Source organism: Crocodylus porosus, unplaced genomic scaffold (genome assembly GCF_001723895.1).
Source record: "Crocodylus porosus isolate Cpor-Errol unplaced genomic scaffold, CroPor_comp1, whole genome shotgun sequence".
NCBI classification, from domain to species: Eukaryota; Metazoa; Chordata; order Crocodylia; family Crocodylidae; genus Crocodylus; species Crocodylus porosus.
Window position 1 is genome coordinate 33,805,970 of NW_017728951.1, and position 18,229 is coordinate 33,824,198.

At 46.6% G+C, this 18,229-nt stretch overlaps 1 long non-coding RNA gene across 1 annotated transcript in view; it reads right to left on the bottom strand.

Moving 5' to 3' along the window:
* The window catches only part of LOC109323966, a 28,078-nt gene extending 24,366 nt beyond the window's left edge, over positions 1-3,712 (bottom strand). Inside the window, exons 1-2 of the long non-coding RNA XR_002104803.1 lie at positions 3,651-3,712; positions 2,193-2,262 (exon numbers count right to left, since the gene is read on the bottom strand). This is a non-coding gene — a long non-coding RNA (uncharacterized LOC109323966). The remainder of the gene's footprint in view (positions 1-2,192; positions 2,263-3,650) is intronic.
* Between the last annotated feature and the right edge of the window lie 14,517 nt (positions 3,713-18,229).

Below are 18,229 nucleotides of genomic sequence, written 5' to 3' on the forward strand. Positions count from 1 at the left end.
AGAGTTTCTTTGCCATGAGTTTGGATGATTTTTTTTTTTTTTTGGTGCTGTGTATTTTACTTCTCTTTGCTCCTAATTAATTAAGACACCTACATATGCTAGAAATTCAATGACTATGCAAGTTTATAGTGACCACATTTCAATCAGGATTTAAAATAGCAAAGCAACTACATTGACAAATATACTGGAGTGTCCAGGGACACGTATACTAAACAGATACTGTTTACCTAGGTCTCTCTCTTTCACTGCTACAGAGGCCTCTTATTGTTCAGAACAAAGACTAGAATTCATGGCCATGATCCTGGATGCTGTGGGGTGCTTTCCTTGCCTTCTCTAGGTAATATCCATTATTGTTTCTCCCTAGAAGCTGTTGAGCTCTGGAGAGATGCAGTCTCTGATGCATGAGATAGATTGAGGATCAGCTATTATATTATTACATATCTATACCACTGCTGCTTTCTTTCCTCCTACGCACCCTTTGAGACTGCAATCTCCAGGCAAGAGGTGGAACCAAGACTCTGACCCAACAGAAAAATCCTTAGGTGACTAAAAGAGCCAGCACGGCCATATAACTATAGTACATTCCCCTCAGGGTTCTGGCAGCTTAAATGAAGAGCTGTTTTGGGTGCCTGCAACCAATAAAGAGCATATTTATTTTAAAATTCCAGGAGAGAGGGCAAGTTGTTTTCCCATGTCTTTAGCAGCCTTGGTCGAGAGATGTGTTGCTCAGCACAAAAGAAAGCCACTGTAGGGTAGTACTTGTGTTGACAGGTACTAACCTATGGCAGAGTTAATTAGTTTCCTGTGACCTAATAGGGCCACACATGTGGATGCTGAGACTTTACTGCAGAGCTACAGCTCCACAGTAAAGTCTCATGTAGCTTTCTGTATTTCTATTTGCACAGAGATGAACTTTCAGAAGGGGGAGAGAGCCTTCAGGGGACTCCCATAGCTTGTTGTAGGTACAAGTGAGCCTCCAAAATGCATTTTCCAGCTTTATCTGGTACAGTGACCCTCTAGAGGGCTCTTCTCCCATATCCATCTGCTGGCAGGAAGAACAGGCTGCTTTGTGCATGCATTCAAGGCTCCCTTTCCCTCACAAATTCCTATTTAACTTTTTATTTCTTCTCCATGATTTACCCTCTGAAAGAATTTGTTTAGAAAAATCCCTGCCTATGCCACAATAATGTTCTTTCTAATTAATGTTACTGTTCCCTAAAGACTAGCACAGTGCAAGATCCTGCTTCTGCATGTGTTTTGCTTGCAGTTAGCAGCACACTCCCTGGCTTTGCTGCAGATTCAACAAAACAAGTGGGTGAGCAGGATTTACCCCTTTCACATCTTGCTCACCTGAGTGCTTTCTCACTGACCCTGAGCAAATCATTGTGATCAGAAAAATAAACAACTGGTTGTAAGACTGTCAGCAAGTAACTCACAGCATTCCTTGAATTTATTACATAAACATTTTTTTTATCTGTTTAGCATTTGCTGGGTAGAGAAGCTAGGTTGATTAGTTGTGACTGGGCTGCAGTCACAGAGTGTTTGTTTTGATTGGTCAGAAAAATCACATGGGCTTGTTTTATGTGCCATCACTAAGCACACAACTGTTTTATATGTGAATAGTCACACCTGGGATTATTGACTGTAGTTCCATATTTACAGGTTCTTTGCAACAATTCTTACCAGTAGAATTGAACCTGGTGAATGCCTATGAAAAGTTCACACAAAAGGATATGGCTACTACAAATTGTTCTGGTTATTGAAATGCCTCAGAAGCTCTCATTGTGGACCTGGGCACTATTGCTCCAGTGTGTTGGATAGTTTAGAACGCAGAATTAAAAGGTGCTCCTTCGATAGCTAATATTTTAACAGAGTTCTCAATGCTCCTTCTGGGTACTGGCATAAATCTAGGTGCTGGTCAGAAAATGTAATTGTTTTCCTACAAGTACCATAATTTTCAAAGATAATTTTAATTTCTTTCATTTTTTCTGTTTTATTTAAAGAGTCAGCCTTTCCTTTCTGAACAAATTATTGGTTAAAAATTCAGATTTTGGCTTTGTTTTATAAAAACTTAACACCCTTTTTAAAATATGGTTTTCAAAATACACTACCACACATAGTAAAGAAAATTAAAGTTCTTTTAATTAATACAAGATTTGTTAGCTAACATTTGAACAAAAATGACTATTTACCATGGCAGCAATGCCAGTCCAAGGCATCTGCTGTGGTGACCTTCAACTTGATAGTTTGACTCTCCACACACTTTAGGAACAATAAAGAAGTTTGGATTTCCTGTATCTGTCTAAAGCTGCTAATATAAAAGATCAATCACAGTCAGTAGAAAATGTGACTGGTATCTGGGTACGAGATTTGTTATACCCAGGATTTAGGTACAGATGACCACAGTCAAATGGAAGTCTGTTGTGATGGTCAAAATCATTTTTGTTTGGTCACTAAAATCTAAGCAGTAGGGCTATGTGAAGCTTTGGGTGCTGATTCGATTCGGCGGAGATACAGCCAGATTCGGTGGCCGAATCTCTGAATCCAAATCTAATCAGGGGACCAATTACAAGGTCTGAATTGATTTGAAGCTCTCTCAATTGATTCAGAAAGATTTGGAAAGATTTGGAAAGCTTCGGTGGTTCAGGCAGTCCCTGCTGGCTGCAGCAGGGAGCTAAACCCAGACTCCTAGCTGGTAAGAAGGGGGCAGAGGAGGGAGGAGGGGACCATAGGGGACCCCTGGCCAGGCCTCATCCCCTGCCTGCTCCCCTCGCCCCCCTGATCACCCTCAACCCCTGCCCACTGTCCCAACCCCCACCCCATGGCTGCGCCACCTGGTCCCTGCTTCCAGCTCTTTAAAAAAAAGCCCCTACTCACCAGCTGCTGCCAGGCATGGGGGGAACCTCACTGCCCCCTGCTGCCCCATGGTGTGTGGGGGGCTCTGCCATGAGACCCCCAACCCTGCCCACTCTCCTAGCACCCCCCCAATGGCTGCCCAGCTTGCCCCATCTCCCGGCCCTTAAAAAAAAAGGAAAACAAAAGCTCAGACTCACCAGCTCCTGCAGCAGCCTCACAGTTTCAGGCAGCTCATGGAAGAGCCCCCCCCCCCCCATGCAGCATGGGGCAGTGGGGGAGCGGGGATTGCCTCCCACTGGGCAGGAGCTGGTGAGGCCAAGGTTTTGGGGTTTTTTTAAAGGGCTGGGAGCTAGGGTACGCAGGGCAGCTATGGGGACCTGGGAGAGTGGCGGGGGTTGGGGGCTCATGGAAGAGCCCCCATCATGTCATGGGGCAGTGGGGATTGCCCCCCACCGGGCAGGAGCTGGTGAGTGGGGGCTTTTTTTTTCAAAGAGCTGGGAGCTGGGGCAGGTAGGGCAGCCATTGAGAGCGGGTGGGGAATGGGCCCAGGAGATTCAGAGATTCGGCTGATTCAGCAGCAGCTAAATCTCTGAATCAGATTGGGCCAAATCAATTCGGGACAGCGATTAGAATCACCAAATCAAATCACTGTCCCCAAAATTGGCCGAATCTGAATCCAAAGCGAATACTAGCCACTTGCACAAGCTTTTTAAGCAGTGTAAGGGGTTCTTGAAAGAAAGCACAACCTGTGCCCATCTTTGGTTATTACATAGGAGTCAGTGTCAGTTACTTACCCAGGCTGTCGGCATTGAGTGGGACGGTGGGGAGATCAACTTGCACAAAACCGAAAAGAGAAAGAAGGAAAATGACTGTGAGTTAGGAGCAGGGCAACTCCCAAATACTTACCTTGTTTCTCGGTTGTACCAAAGAGCTCCTCTCTGTAACCACCCAGGCCTCTGAGCCTGTGGTTGGCTGGGTGGGAGTGACTACAATAACGCCTATGGCTGTTTCAGTTAAGCACCAGAAGTCCAGCTGGTATTTTTCCATGTGGGATTAACCATCTTAATTTTTCCCATCTAAGATGTGGCAGAAGAGTTCCTCAGCAGAGCGGGAAGTGGGGGGCCACCCTTCCCCTTAATGATGAGAACTAGGCTTTTGTTAAGCCTATTGCTGAGTAGCCTTTCCAAGAATGGTTGTAAAACTCATCCTGTCTGCTCTGCATAGTTTTTGGGGCCCTGTGACATAGTGAGTAAAAGTTTCCCCAATGTCCATAGTCAAAATGTCTCTTCTCAGTGTTGCTGCTGAGACACTGTATGACAATTAGCTTCTGTCCTCTATGACAGTAGAAGCTTCATGTTAGTGGGACAATTCTGACACTACCAGCATGGTTCCTGCAATGCACACAGAGGTAAAAGCTGCAGTGGCAGTGTGGTTTGGATCTTGCTTTAGATCTAAAGATATGAATCTGAGCCTTTGAACTAATAGCAAACAATGCCCCTAGTCTACTCTGCTGTCACTGGGTGGCTGGTCATTTGGGCTAGGGTGGAACAGCAAAGGTGGCTGGATGCGATACTGGCCACATAACACCTTTGGGGCCACATCACACCCCCACAGAAACTGGCATGCTTCATTTTGACCAATGGTGGTATGATTTCTGCCTATTACTCAGAGATGCTACAAATTTGTAAATCAGTTTGCCAAGACCTTTGAGATCCTTCAGGAAAAGGGGCACATAAGGGATTGAAGACATCAGTGCCAACAGTAGCACCATAACCATCGACTACTACAACTGTTTTTGTGGGCAGTATTGACATGAAATTGAAAAGCTCATTTGAAAGTTATTGTAAAGAAATTCCATAGTGATGAAAGAGCAAAGAGCTTCTTTGGCTAAGAACAGACATTGCATTTATGCCAGGGTAAGTTGTGCCTGTGTTTGTCCTGGGACAAAAATATCCCCCAATTGGTGTCTACACAAATTGCCCTTCTAATCAGAGATTGGTGAACAACTGAAGCTAGTGGCATTTTTCTGCCATAGATTCAATTATGCAATCCTGGAAAAACTGCACAAATGTACTGTCCAATATTTAAGGATAAACTACTACTGCCTGTTACCTGGGAAACTTTTTTAGGATTTATCCCAGGACAATGGACATGGATGTCTGCATGGGCTCCTACGTATGTGCAGGGAGGCTGCTCCAACATGCTGTAATTACAGTGTAATTACTGTGCTCCAGCAGACTCCAACATCACATGCAATAGCATCCCTGCACTGAAAAATGGTGGTGGGATGCTTTAAATGAAAGCTCATTTGACAAGCCTTAGTTCAAAACACCCCACCACCATTCTTTAGAGCAGGGACACTGATATACATGATGCTTCAGGTGCTTTTAATTAGTGCAGCTCTCAGAGCTGTGCTAATTAAAGTGCCCCCTCTTCTCCAGAGCATGTCTATAAACACCCTATGCTTGCACTTTATCCCAAGTTAATATGGTTTATCTCAGAATAAATGTGATGTCAATTTGCAGCCTTTAAGACAAAACCCTGTGTAGCCTCTACCTTGGGCAAAATCTTGTCCTCAAAGCACACGTAACACAACTCCCATTGAACACTGAAGTTTACTGGACTTTCATGTAACTCTTCAAAATCAAAATATGGTTATGTACGTCACCCCACCACATGCACTGATCCAAAATTCCCATGGAACTCAAACAGGAGTTTTCCAGAGTCAGATTTGTAAGTTTGCCCCCTGCATACTATAAATAATTAGTCTGAAAAATATCTGTGCACCAAACTCTGTCTGTGGACTTGTAAATCTGCACAGTAAAAATAATGCTATTGTTGCTTCATAAATGTGTTTCTTATTAGCAATCTCTCCTGCCCCCCAGAGTGCCCACACTGTATTTTTCCTCTCTCTCCCCCAAACCCTTCTCTTTTCACCTTATTCACACACACACACACACACACACTCTTTTACTTCATTTCTAACCCTGGCAGCTGTAACAGCTATAGCAGCATAACAGTAAGAGAAGTTACAGACATATCCAGTATTTATTCATCCCCACATGTTGGCAAAGTCCTTGGGGTTTCAGAATTAGCTCTTTCACCCTTCTAAACAGAAGAAAAAGAAAAAAACCAGAATGTTACAAATCTGGCAAGGAGCATATAAAAATATCAATCCAGACCCTCATCAGAGCGAGGCAAATAACAATGTGCAGATTTTATTAAAAGCTGAAAAAAAGCTCTTTCCCACAACTGAGGAACTTTAAGCCAAAAATAACCAAGCCTGAACTCCAGCTTTGCCTGTGGTAATGAGCTGTTCTTCCCTTAGTGGACTATAGAGAATTGTTTGTTTCACCCTGTGTTGCACTCTGTTCGCTGAGTTTTGTTAATTAAAAATATATTGCACTGACCAAAAAAGAAAACATTTTCTTTAGTAACCAATGAATTATGACTTACTTCCATGCCCCAATTTTAGGTCATTTTCTAAAGTAAAAATAACATGTTATGGATGGATGCTTTTCGATGCATGGTGCTTCCAACTGCCATTCATCTCCAACCAAGAAGCAAAAGTCACTTGATCTCAACTTCTAACGACTCTTGATCAGGCCAAAGGCAAGCTGAAGGTAAAATTCCATTCAGAGAGCTTCCGAATGTTTTTGATTGTGATATTCTCTCCCCTCACAGCAGGCATATGTAAATGACTTAACCTGACAGCAGTAAGAAGAGAAAGGACCCACAACCTACAACACCAACATTTACACTAAAGAAGACCTTCGGAAGTCAGTGGCCCACTACTGCGATCAGTGGGATGGGACATTAGGGGCTTGTCTATGCTACATCAGCCATGTTTCTTGAAGAGGATGAAATTGAAATTAGGCCATTCTTCGCTCCAGCACCTTCTCTCACACCCACCAGAGACCAAGTGCTAGGGGTAAGTGTAGAGTAGTCTCATGGACAAACTTATGGCTCTGGAGTGCATCAGTGGACTTAGGTAAGTGATGCACATTCAGTCCTACCTTTCACAAGCCCTACTGCTGACATAATATAGACATGCCCATGGCCACACCCAATAGGTCAATAGTGGATCTGACCAGAAGCTCCTCAGTCACTGCTAACTTGGATTAAATTTCATTTGGATGAATCAAAATCTCATTTTTAACTTAGACTAATTATGAATAGTGGGATTACACTTGATTTACCCTGGTGTAAAGGAGAAGAGAGTCTGGTCCACTGGGAGTTCACCATGCATGAAGACTAAATTAGGACAAGCAAAGTTAGGCCATAAAAAAGCAAGGCATTAGACCCAACACCCACCATATGGATCTAAGAAGAGTGAGGCAAAGAAAAAAAATAGGGAAAATGTGGCCCAGTTCAAGCAGAAGTGATGGGCTTTATGCACCATGTGAAATTTCTGGGCCATGTTCTTCAGGAAGTCAGATAAGATAATCGTAATATTTTCTTCTGATCTGAAGATCTCTGAATCCATGAAATGTAATCATGTAAGTTTTTTTAAAGGGCCCTTTTCCTGGCTCCTGTGTTTTTCTTTTTCTTTACTGCATGTTCACTTGGTGGCTGCTATAATTCATCTCTGAATGAAATAAATCATTCTTCGTTTCATAAAATAAAGGACTGTTAAGGCAAGTTTGCAAAAAATAATTCCCAGTGGAATTCTGGGAACAATATTTACTCAGCAGATTTGACATTGATTTCTGATTTTGACACTGGCAGCAATCTGATCTCTGTAGAAACTGGCACCTTTAGACCTGGAGTGTGTTTGGAAACGTTCTTAATATTCTGTAAACCCAGACATTTATCCCATAAGAGGATTTTACATAGAGCTTTGGTTGGAATTTGAATCAGTTATATTAAATCTGACCATTTTTCAATCACCTAGACAAGTTTAAAATCCAGTGGAGCCAAAACATTTTCAGCCATAAAACAAGAAACTTTTAATGCTAGTAAATGTCATTTTCCTCCTGCCTACAAAATGTCACTGGATCTCTCAACACAATATGAAACTGCTGTGTAAAGAGTGCTAATAGAGAGTCCCTGAATACATATCCACCTCTTTGGGCTCTTTGTATTGTGCAGGCAAGGTAAGTTTGAAGACAAATTCCAAACACTGCCACTTGGAATGAAATTTATATTAATCTTCAAGGAAATGCATGAGGAGCCAGATGAAGATGTTTCAAACCTGAGCATCTTCCGTAACTTGTGTCAGCGCTGCCTGCCAGCCTGCCACTGTTTTCAGAAAGGGAAGGGGGAAAGGGAGTGGAGGGAGTTCAGTCTAAGGGTTTTTCGGCCCCCACTGGAGGGTGGGGCAGGTGTATTGCCCTCCCCCCCAGGTGGAGGGGCCTCCAATTCACCCACCCCACCCTCCAGAGCTGACTGGGGAGCCCTTAGAATGAGTTCCATCTCCTCCCTTTCCCCCCTCCCATTCTGAAAACTTGGCAGCCTCTCAGGGAGGTGGGGCCATTGCTATGGGAAACTGGTTTCAGACTGGCAGCCAGCAGCTAGATTTCCTTTCCCCCTAGAACCAAGAGTGAACTTCTGTTTGGTCCAGGGGAACATTGTAACTCTGAACGCTTCCTGCAAAGCATGCTCAGTTACAGCGGGAAGCTTCACTTTTGTCTGTGCCCTGCATTATTAGTCCCAACTGATACACAGACATCCCCTTAGACTCCTTCCCACGTTGTGGGAGCAGTAGTAGCTTAATCTACAGGCATGGACACCTCCTTTGAATATGGTTTTAGTAGATTATGGACCTTACATGGCCAGAGGCACCCATTTTATGGGCTCTGCTACTGGCTTCCCAGACATTTCCTGTATCTCCCCTGTCAGTGCTCTGAGAGTCAAACACAGCAATAGGATTAAGAAGGCCATGGCCTTACAACACTGTCATTTGTGGAAATGCAGCCAGCACCCACCTGCCATTGCCTGAGACTGCACATTCCTCCCTGAAAAGATTCTGAATTGAGATCAAATACTACTATGGCTGCAGGCAGCTTGTAGAGAAAAGGCTGTCCAAATCTGTATTCCCATTTCATCTCCAGTGGAGCACAGCCTCCAAACAAGAATGGCAGCTACTTCTACTTGTAGCTAGAGGGTTTGGCAAGGATGACATGACCAGACCTATGGAATTAAAGGTCATCTGAAAGAGAAGGGACCATGAACAGCCACAGAGCTCTGGCTGGGTCTGGACATTAGGGGTGTGTGAAATGGGCCCTATTCAATTTGGATTCAGCCTGAATCAGGGACAGTGATTTGATTAGTTGATTTGGATCACTGTCCCCGATTCGATTCAGCCAGATCTGAATCTGAAGATTCGATACTGATTTGGAGAATCAGCAATTCGGCCATAGACACAGCTTTAAATATTTTTTCTACATACCTCGAGGTAACAGGTGTGGCTCATGAATGCTGCAATGATAGGATGGGTGGAGCATCCCACAAGAGCATGGGGGGCCCACATGCTCAGTGGCAAACATGGAGGTGAACTGGAAGTACTCCTGGTCCACTTTCAGGTCTTCCAGGGAGTGCACGGGGGGGCCCCCAGATCCAGAAAGCATAAGTCGCCTACCTGTAGGGGCATGGGGGGGCGGGCCTCCCAGTGCTTTCCCCAGTGGACCTGGAAGTGGACCAGAAGTGCTTCTGGTCCACTTCCGGGCCTGCTGCTGAGCACACTGGGGACCCCCCCACAATCCTGTGGGATGCTCCATCTGCCCCAGCATCACAGTGTTGATGAGCTGCCTGGTACCTTGAGAGATGTAGAAAAAACATTTAAAGCTGTGTCTATGTTCGAATCACTGAATCTTTCCAAATCTCTCTGAATTGATTCAGAGGGTTCTGATTCAATTCAGAGAAATTAAAGGGTCTCCTGATTCAATTGGATTTGGAGATTTGGCCACCAAATTGGGTTGAATCTCCACAGAATCGAATCAGCGACTGAAGCTTTGCACAGCCCTACTGGACATGATTCATCCCTTGGGAGTGAATAGCTGCATAGTTTAGAAGTAGCAGGGAGCAATATGAAGAGTCAAAGAGAAAAACAGAGAATAATTAATTGCTGTAATAAGCTGCTAGGGGAGGCTCAGAGCAGGATTGTAAGGATTCTAGTGTTCCTGTCACCATGAAGTTCTGACTGGCTAAATTGTACATCACAGTGACAACGGTAAATTAAAGGTGGTATGGATTTGCTGCAGTGTATTCCCTGAATGTTCATCAATGCCACCTTACTAAGACAGTTTTCATTTCTACAAGAATGCAATTTTAGAGTCAAAGCATAATATACAAGTGCAAAAACTGACATCCAGACTGTTATCTGAAGGCCTTTTATCATCTGCCTACTATAGCAGAAGAATTCCTTTTACAAATCCAACCAAATGCACATAGACACAAGCAAGCACATTATTATGCAGCTATGTGTAATATGTGTTGGTGTCTGCAATACTCTATTTATTTATTTATTCAATTTATATTCTGCTTTCCCAACAAAGGCTTGGGGAGGCTTACAGTAAGAGAACAAAATATCATATAAAACAGGAGAATGAACAAGAGAACAAAACACCTTAAAAGACAGCTAAAATATCAACATAAAACACTGTCCCCCTCTAGAAACATCCCCTAGACAATATCCCAGGCTAGCTTTGTTTGCTCAAATGCCTTCCCAAATAGGAAGTTTTCCAGTGCTTCTGACAAATGTCCAAGCTCAGGCTTTGGTGGGTCTCAAGAGTTAGATAGTAGGGCTGTGCAAAATGGAAGCATTCCATTTTGACCAGCATTTTGACATTTCCACCAACAGTATTTTGTTTGGCTTTTTGTTTCAAGTCAAAATGGCTGTTCTATCCCGTTCCGTCAGAACGTTTTTCTGTTTCAACCCTATTTCAACGTTTCTCCCTTAGGATATAATAGGGAAGGTCGAAACAGGCTATAATTTTGTCATTTCTGGCCTGATTTGGATGAAACTGCACCCCAAAATCCTGAAAGCAAAATGCACGTCTCATGTATGTGTTATGCCACAATGGGGTCAAAACTGCAGGCCAGCTAGCCCCTGTGGAGGCCACAAAGCCTGCCTGGCTTCAAGGAGATAGTGGTTGGGAGTTCGGGGAAACTGCACCGCAAAATCTTGAAGGCAAAATTCATGTCACGTGTGTGTGTTAAACCACATTGGGGTCAAAACTGCAGGCATGCTATCCCTTGCTGAGGCTACGAAATCTGCCAAGTTTTAAGGAGATAGGTGCAGGGGGTTCAGGGAAATCGCACCTCAAGCTGCAGACAAGCAAAACTCGTGGCATAGCTGAGACTGTATATGTTAAGGCACAGCAGGGTGAAAGCTGCAGGCCTGCTAGCCTCTGCTGAGGACACGAAGCCTGCCAGCTTTCAAGGAGATCGGTGCAGGGGTTCTGGGTTCTGGGGCCTGCACCTCTGGCCACAGGCAGGCAAAACTTGTGTCCTGGATGCTTGTGCAACTGTGTCTGTCTTGGAGCAGAGGGGGGAAGGAAACCCCTGCAGGCCTGGCTGCTAGGCCCTGCTGCAGCCACAAAACCTGCCCAATGTTAAGGATATAGGTGTGGGGGTGTTCTGGGGCCCTGCACCTCTAGCTGCTGACAAGCAAAACTTGTGACATGGGTACTTGTGCAACTGCTGCCTCTCAACAGGCAGCAGGACTGAAGATCCCCCATCACTTGCCATCAAGACCTGGGGGTAGTAAATGACCACAGTATGAACATGAGCTGGCAGTGCAATGCTGTAGCCAGCAGGGCCAACAATATGGTGGCATGCATCAATTGATGCATCTCCAGCAAAACCATTGCAAAGAAGTGATTCTCCTGCTCTGCTCAGTTCTACTCAGCATTGGTGAGACCACAGCTGGAGTACTGGGTCCATTGCTGGGCTCTGCACTTTAACAAGGAGGTGGTAAAACTTGAGAGAGTCCACAGAAGGGCTACCTATATGATCAAAGACTTGCACGACAAGCTACATGAGGAAAAGCTGAGGGACCTGGGACTCTTCAGCTTGAAAAAGAAAAGGCTGAGCAGGGACTTGGTAGCAGCTTACCCTACCCTCGAAATCCATTTCAAAAATTTCTCCACCACCTCCAGACTCCTGACAGCCCTTACTGGAACTGCCTCCAGGTATCTGGTCGTGTAATTAATCAACACTAATACGAATTGATGCCCTCCCACACTTTTTGGGAGTGGACCCATCACATCCAGGGCTATACATGTGAATGGTTCAGCTATTATGGGCATAACCTGCAAGGGTACCCTCGGAGGCTTCTTTACACTGACCCTTTGACACTCAGAACATCTATTACAAAACTGGTCTATATCTTGATAGCACCCTGGTCAGAAGAAATATGCTATAGTTTTCTCTTTACCTAGTGGGTTGGCGTGAGCCAATTGCAATAAATCACGATGATGGTACAGAGGCAGCATAATGTGGGCTAGCACCTCATCCTCCCACCACTCCCTTTTAAGTTGGTACAACAAACCCTTCCTCACCTCACAACATGGCAGTTGATCATACAGTTCTGGGCATATTACCTGTTGCTCTCTTTCAGCAATTTCTGACTCCCACACGGCTCGAAATGTTGGCTCTTCCTGTTCGGCTTCCGGGAATTGCTCTCCACCCGTGAATGTACTTATATCCCATAGATCAGAGTCCTCCCTTTCTGATCCCTCTGCATCTTCCTCACCTATAAGGCCTGCCTGAGGGGCTATTTGCTCCTGTTTCTTGCTAACAATTGATCGATCTCCAGCCAATCTTGGCCTAAAATCATAGGGTACAACAGGTCATCTGCTATCCCTACTGGCCATTCCAGAGTGACCCCTTTTACTGGTAGTCACACTCTCATCCTCGGGTACATGCAGCCTTGTCCTTGTAAGCATACCAGCTGGATAGGTGTCAGTTTCACTCCTCCGCTTAGGGCTATTAACCCTTTTTGCACCAAGGTTTGATCACACCCTGTATCTATAATTGCCTGGACCACTTGCCCAGCCACTTCCATCAACACTGATGACTTAGCTCATCATCCTCCCCCTAGCACGCTTCTGAAATTACAATCCATCATCTCCACTGGAGGTGGTTCCTGTGCTCCCATTGACTCATTTTTCCCTTCTTGCTGCACATAAAATTCAGAACTATATAGACATGGGTTACTTGGGCAGTCTCTAGCCATATGCCCTTTCTTACCACATCTAAAGCAAGTGACTTCAGCCACTATTACCCAGTTAAGCCCCTTACTGTAACATTTCCCCTGGAGCTCTCCGGTCCCATACTACAGTTAGGTCCACCAATTTTTTCTCAAGGCCCTTCCCCTGTGAACAATCAAAATCCTTTGCTAATCACAATGCCTCTCTAGAGGTCTTGGGCGATGACACCTTACTCACCTCTAAGTACCTTCCTCTAGGTCAGTAAGGAACTGTTCTAACAAGACTGTGTCAATCAACCTCCTCCAAGGAGGTGACTGCTGGCTTAAGCCACCTATTCAATAAATTCACTAGTCTCTGTAGCAGGGCCCTAGGAGTTTTCTCTTCTTTCTTTTTTCACACTCTGAACATTTGTCCATATCTCTCTGGGGTGATATCCAAATGATATAAAATTTCCTCCTTGACCCTCTCATAATTTTGAGCATCTAACTGTGACGTATTACTATATGCCGCCTGTGCCTGTCCAACTAAAAGTACTCCTAACTTGGCTGCCCACTTTGATGGATCTAATCCTGCCTCCACTGCGACCCTTTCAAAACGCTCTAAAAATGCTTTGGGGTCATCCTCTAGTGTCATTTTTGGTACCTGAAAATTCACCAAATTGCGCTGTATTAACTCCTGTTGTCTCATCAGTTGCTCATCTACCACCATCTGTCTGACTGCCTGTTGCTGCTGCTGCTGTAATAACTGCTCTACCAGGCTCAAGGTCTGTTGTATGGCCTCTGCGCCTGTTGTGACCCCTATTGGCAGATCTAACTCCATCTCTACCCCTGGGGTGGGCTCTGCTTTCCTGGCCAATGCACCAATGTGATGACTGTAGGTATTATAAGGCTTACTGCCACTGCTGAGAGTTCACTTACGTACAGGCAGTGACAGGATGGACCTCAACCTAAGATCACCCGGTCTGCCAGGACATTGGTATTACTTTTTCTTTCCTGCTATGACCTTGTTAGTACAATGTTAATAGGAGGCAATACCCCAAGGTGATCCTTCAAGTCTTGATCTCTGTCTTCTTCTGTGGGGCTCCACACCTCCCACCCTAGCCACTCCAGATGAAATTCAAAGTTTCTCTTCAGCCTGGTTTTGATGTTGCCCAACTGTCTAATGCTCATCCCTCTGTAGCCTGCCACCTGGATGACTATAGTCTTAGTCCAACACACACCCCATCAGGGGATGGCTCAGACAGCCCAAAAACACAACAGTTTCAGTCTCTCTTTAAATTCAGTCTGTGCCCCATTTGTCTGGGGACCAATCTCTCATATCTAAAGAAACAAGTCAATCTAATGCTGCTCCGTATAGATCCGTGCAGGTTTACTGGTGAGCATACACAGTCCCTGGTAGGATGTCTCTTCTGAGCACAGCAAAGCCTCACCAGGGAGGCTCTAACCTGAGAAAGAAATCTTCCTTGCTTTCCTCCAGGATCCGCAGCAGCTACTCCACTTCAAGTAGTACTTATCAAGTTCCTCATGTAGAGATGCCTCTGCATGCCTCCTTCTTTTGGTCACTCCTGTAGCGTTTCTCTGGAAGGCTCAGCAATACCTGCTTGTAGAAAATCTCAGCCACTCCTCTCAGCAGCTTGCAGGGAATCAACCAATATGATGCTGTAGCTGGTAAAACTAACCAAACTCTGGTGTGCATCCACTGATGCATCTCAAGCAAAACCAGGGAAGTCATCCTCCTGCTTTACTCAGCCCTGGTGAGACCGCAGCTGGAGTACTGCATCCAGTGTTGGGCCCCCCACTTCAGGAAGGATGTGGAGAAGCTTGAGAGAGTCCACAGGAGAGCCACTTGTATGATCCAGGGCCTGGAGGGAAGGCTGTATGAGGAGAGGCTGAAGGACTTGGGACGCTTCAGTGTGGAGAAGGGAAGGCTCAGGGGGGACTTGGTGGTAGCCTACGTAAGAGGGGTACATCAGGACCTGGGAGAACACCTGTTCACCAGAGCCCCACAAGGGATAACAAGGTCTAATGGCCATAAACTCCATTAAGGCTAATTTAGACTAGACATAAAAAAAATGTTCTTTACATTGCATGTGTCCAGGGTTTGGAACAAACTCCCCCCCAGAGGTGGTGCCAGCACCTACTCTGGACTTCTTCAAAAAACAGGTGGATTTATTTCTTGCTGGGTTCATTTGATCCCAGCTGACTTCCCGCCTATGGTGAGGGGGCTGGACCCGATGATCTCATGAGGTCCCTTCCAGGCCACCACACGTTCTCAAGCATAGGTGGGCTGCCAGAGCCTGTACCATGGCCAAATGAGGAGGAGGATTCAGTTGGGGAGGGCCCCTTGGGGCTCCAGCACCAGTTCCTGGTGTGATCACATCCCTTAGCATTACCTGGAAGCTCGGGCATCCCAGGCTAGAACTTGCCCAGCGAACTCTGGCAGGACACCCCAAGTAAGGAGAATCCAGGGATGATTCCTGCAGTGAGCAGTTCCAGCTCTTCTCTGGATGGGACCATTGCCCAGGTGGCAAGGTGCTGTGCCTCTATGCCCCAGGACACCACAGGCAGCTGGACCACCTCACTGCAAGCAGATACAAAGTCCAACCACCAGGAGCACCTACCACACCTATCTGGTTATCCTTGCACAGGGAGGAGCGGGCACCACAGACACCCGTGCCCATCCCAGCTTACCCACCCACTCCTGGACTGCACACCTAGAGCCAAAAGCTCCACACGAGGGGGATGGGAGGACCCCCTCTTTTCATCCTCTCCCCTCCCTACCCTGGCTGGCCAATCTTCTCCTCAGCCATGCAGGTCAGGGACACATAATGTAGGCAGAGATACCCCTCCAGGTGGCAGTGCACAGTGCGGGGAAGTGCGGGCTTGCCTTGGGGACCATCAAAGCTCAGGGCCCCATGCCAGGTTCTTAGTTGCTCCTGGGGCACCATGATGATCATCAGCATCAGGGCATAGTGGGTGGTGTTCCCTTAAGCGTGCTTTAACAGCTTATCATGATTCACCCAGGTGATTCTGACCAGGGGTATGCTTGGGGCACAGCTGATGCAAGACAGGGGGCCTGGGCTGGGGCAGCTCTCCACAGGGGGCCACTGTGGGGAGGGCATCACCAGCTCTGCATCCTACATGGGTGGGAGTCCCTCATCCCCAGAACCTGGGTGCTGCAGGCCTGGTGGCATGGAAGCAAGCTGCCTGGCCTGTAGGAAGGAGGAGGCAGAGGAATTGCTCTGGAACCTCTGTGGCAACTGCTGGCAGGATCCAGCCCTGACCCAGGGTAAAGTAGCTTTGGGATACTTGCTCTCAGGAGCGTCTCAGGCCCATCCAGTTGGTATCTGGGGACACTAGCCCCCTGTGCCAGCTGGACTGCCTCAGTGGCCCTGACCTAAAGTGGACCCTGCTCCCTCTACCTACTGCAGCAGTCTGGCAGTGGAGGCTGATGCCTGGCTGTGACCTGCTGCCATCTGCGATAGCATCCACCCCCTTGGACCTACAGGTCCATGTCTGCATGCCTGCCAAACCTGGATGGGGACTGCCTGGCCACCTGGGCTGTGGCATGGACACTGAAGCATAGCCTCCTTCACCCCTGAACCAGTTATCATTGGACTGTGGCTGCACAGTTGAACTTCATGCAGCACTGCTTCCATGTGGGCCCCCATCCAGCCATTTGGGCAGCTATCACCTGGAAGATGTTCTCAGTGTGGTAGCCTGCTTTGTGCTGTCAAAGCATGTCAGCCACATCATTTGCCCTCCAGCTGGGTCCCCGGTGCCAGCCCTAGGCAGGCTCCTCTGCCTGGGTACCACCACTTGCCTTAGTAGTAGGAACCCCAGCATTCCCTGTTTAAAAATTGCAAATTCTCTGATAAAAGATCCCAAATTCACTATTTAAAATACCCCCAAATCCTTGTTCTTCCACAATTAAATAAAATGCCACTATATCAATCAGTCAGATGGGCATTGTTTTATTGATACATTTACAATTTTAAAGCAGTTTGGAAGCCTACCAGTGTCACTATCATCATCATAAAACTTCTAAATATCTATATACGTTGGCATTTGCTTTTGGTTTTTTCAACATAGAAAAATCAGAACTGCCTTTGTCCCCTTTGCAGGATGTGAAATGCTGAGCAGCACCAATATGCTGTTGCCTTGCCCCTACCCATGCCCCTTACTCTCAACCCACAGCACTGCCCCCAGTGTCCTCATTCCTGACCTGAAGCCCCTTCCTGCCCCCACTAGCTCCCTCCCCACATCAGTTCTGTCCTAGCCCCAGGACATGGGTACAGCTGCAGCTGTCTTGCCCACTGCTTTGTGGCTCTGAACAGTGGCAGTCCTTGCTGTTCTGCTCCCTGCACCTGTGCCCAGGTCCCAGTGATCCCCATGCCATTCCTGGAAAGCCCTCAACTGGGGCTCAGGGACTGGGCTGGTCAAAGCCCTTCCTTCCAGGCCAGCCTGCCCCTGCACAGGCAGCTTTAGTGGACTAGGGGGGCTCTAAGCCTGGCTCTGGTGCCCTCTCCTACCCAGAGTGCTCCCCCACCCTGACACCTATCTCTCTCTTTCACACACACACATCCCTGCTGCCACCTCCACCCCTTTCCCCAGTCCATCACACCCCCCATGAGGTTCCTGGGACCAGAAGCCCCCCCAGGCTGGTCTCCATGTCTCAGCACTGGTGTGGGTACAGGGAAGGGCTGCACTGTGGCAGTTTCCCTTGCAGCCCCTGTTCCTGCCAGCAGGTCCCTCCCATCCCAAGTGGCCAGCTAGGCATGCAGCTGTGAGATTTGGGGGGATGTGGGGTTTGTGGAGGGGCTGTGGGTGGATGTAGGGGTGGTTTGGGGGTTTGGGGTTTGTGGGTGGATTGTGGCAGGTGTCAAAGATCAAAGTGTTTGATTTCAGATGCCGATGGCAAAAGGTCAGATGACAAAAGGTCAGAGGCTAACACAACAAACTCTGTGGTTGTAATTTATCCCTCTGTATTAACAGTGTTGCATATACACACCCCTATCTGTGCCTCATTTCAAATCGCTTGAGCTTTTCATACGAAAGAGAGAAACTGACCTTGACAGTCCAGCACAAAAGATAAAGTACCTATAGTAATGAGATTAGCTGACTTTAGTAAAGTTGTAAAATTAAATATACTATGCGCGCCATCCTGTGACCAAACAGAACCAGTACCACCCAAGTAAAAATAACCCTGATTTTTTATGA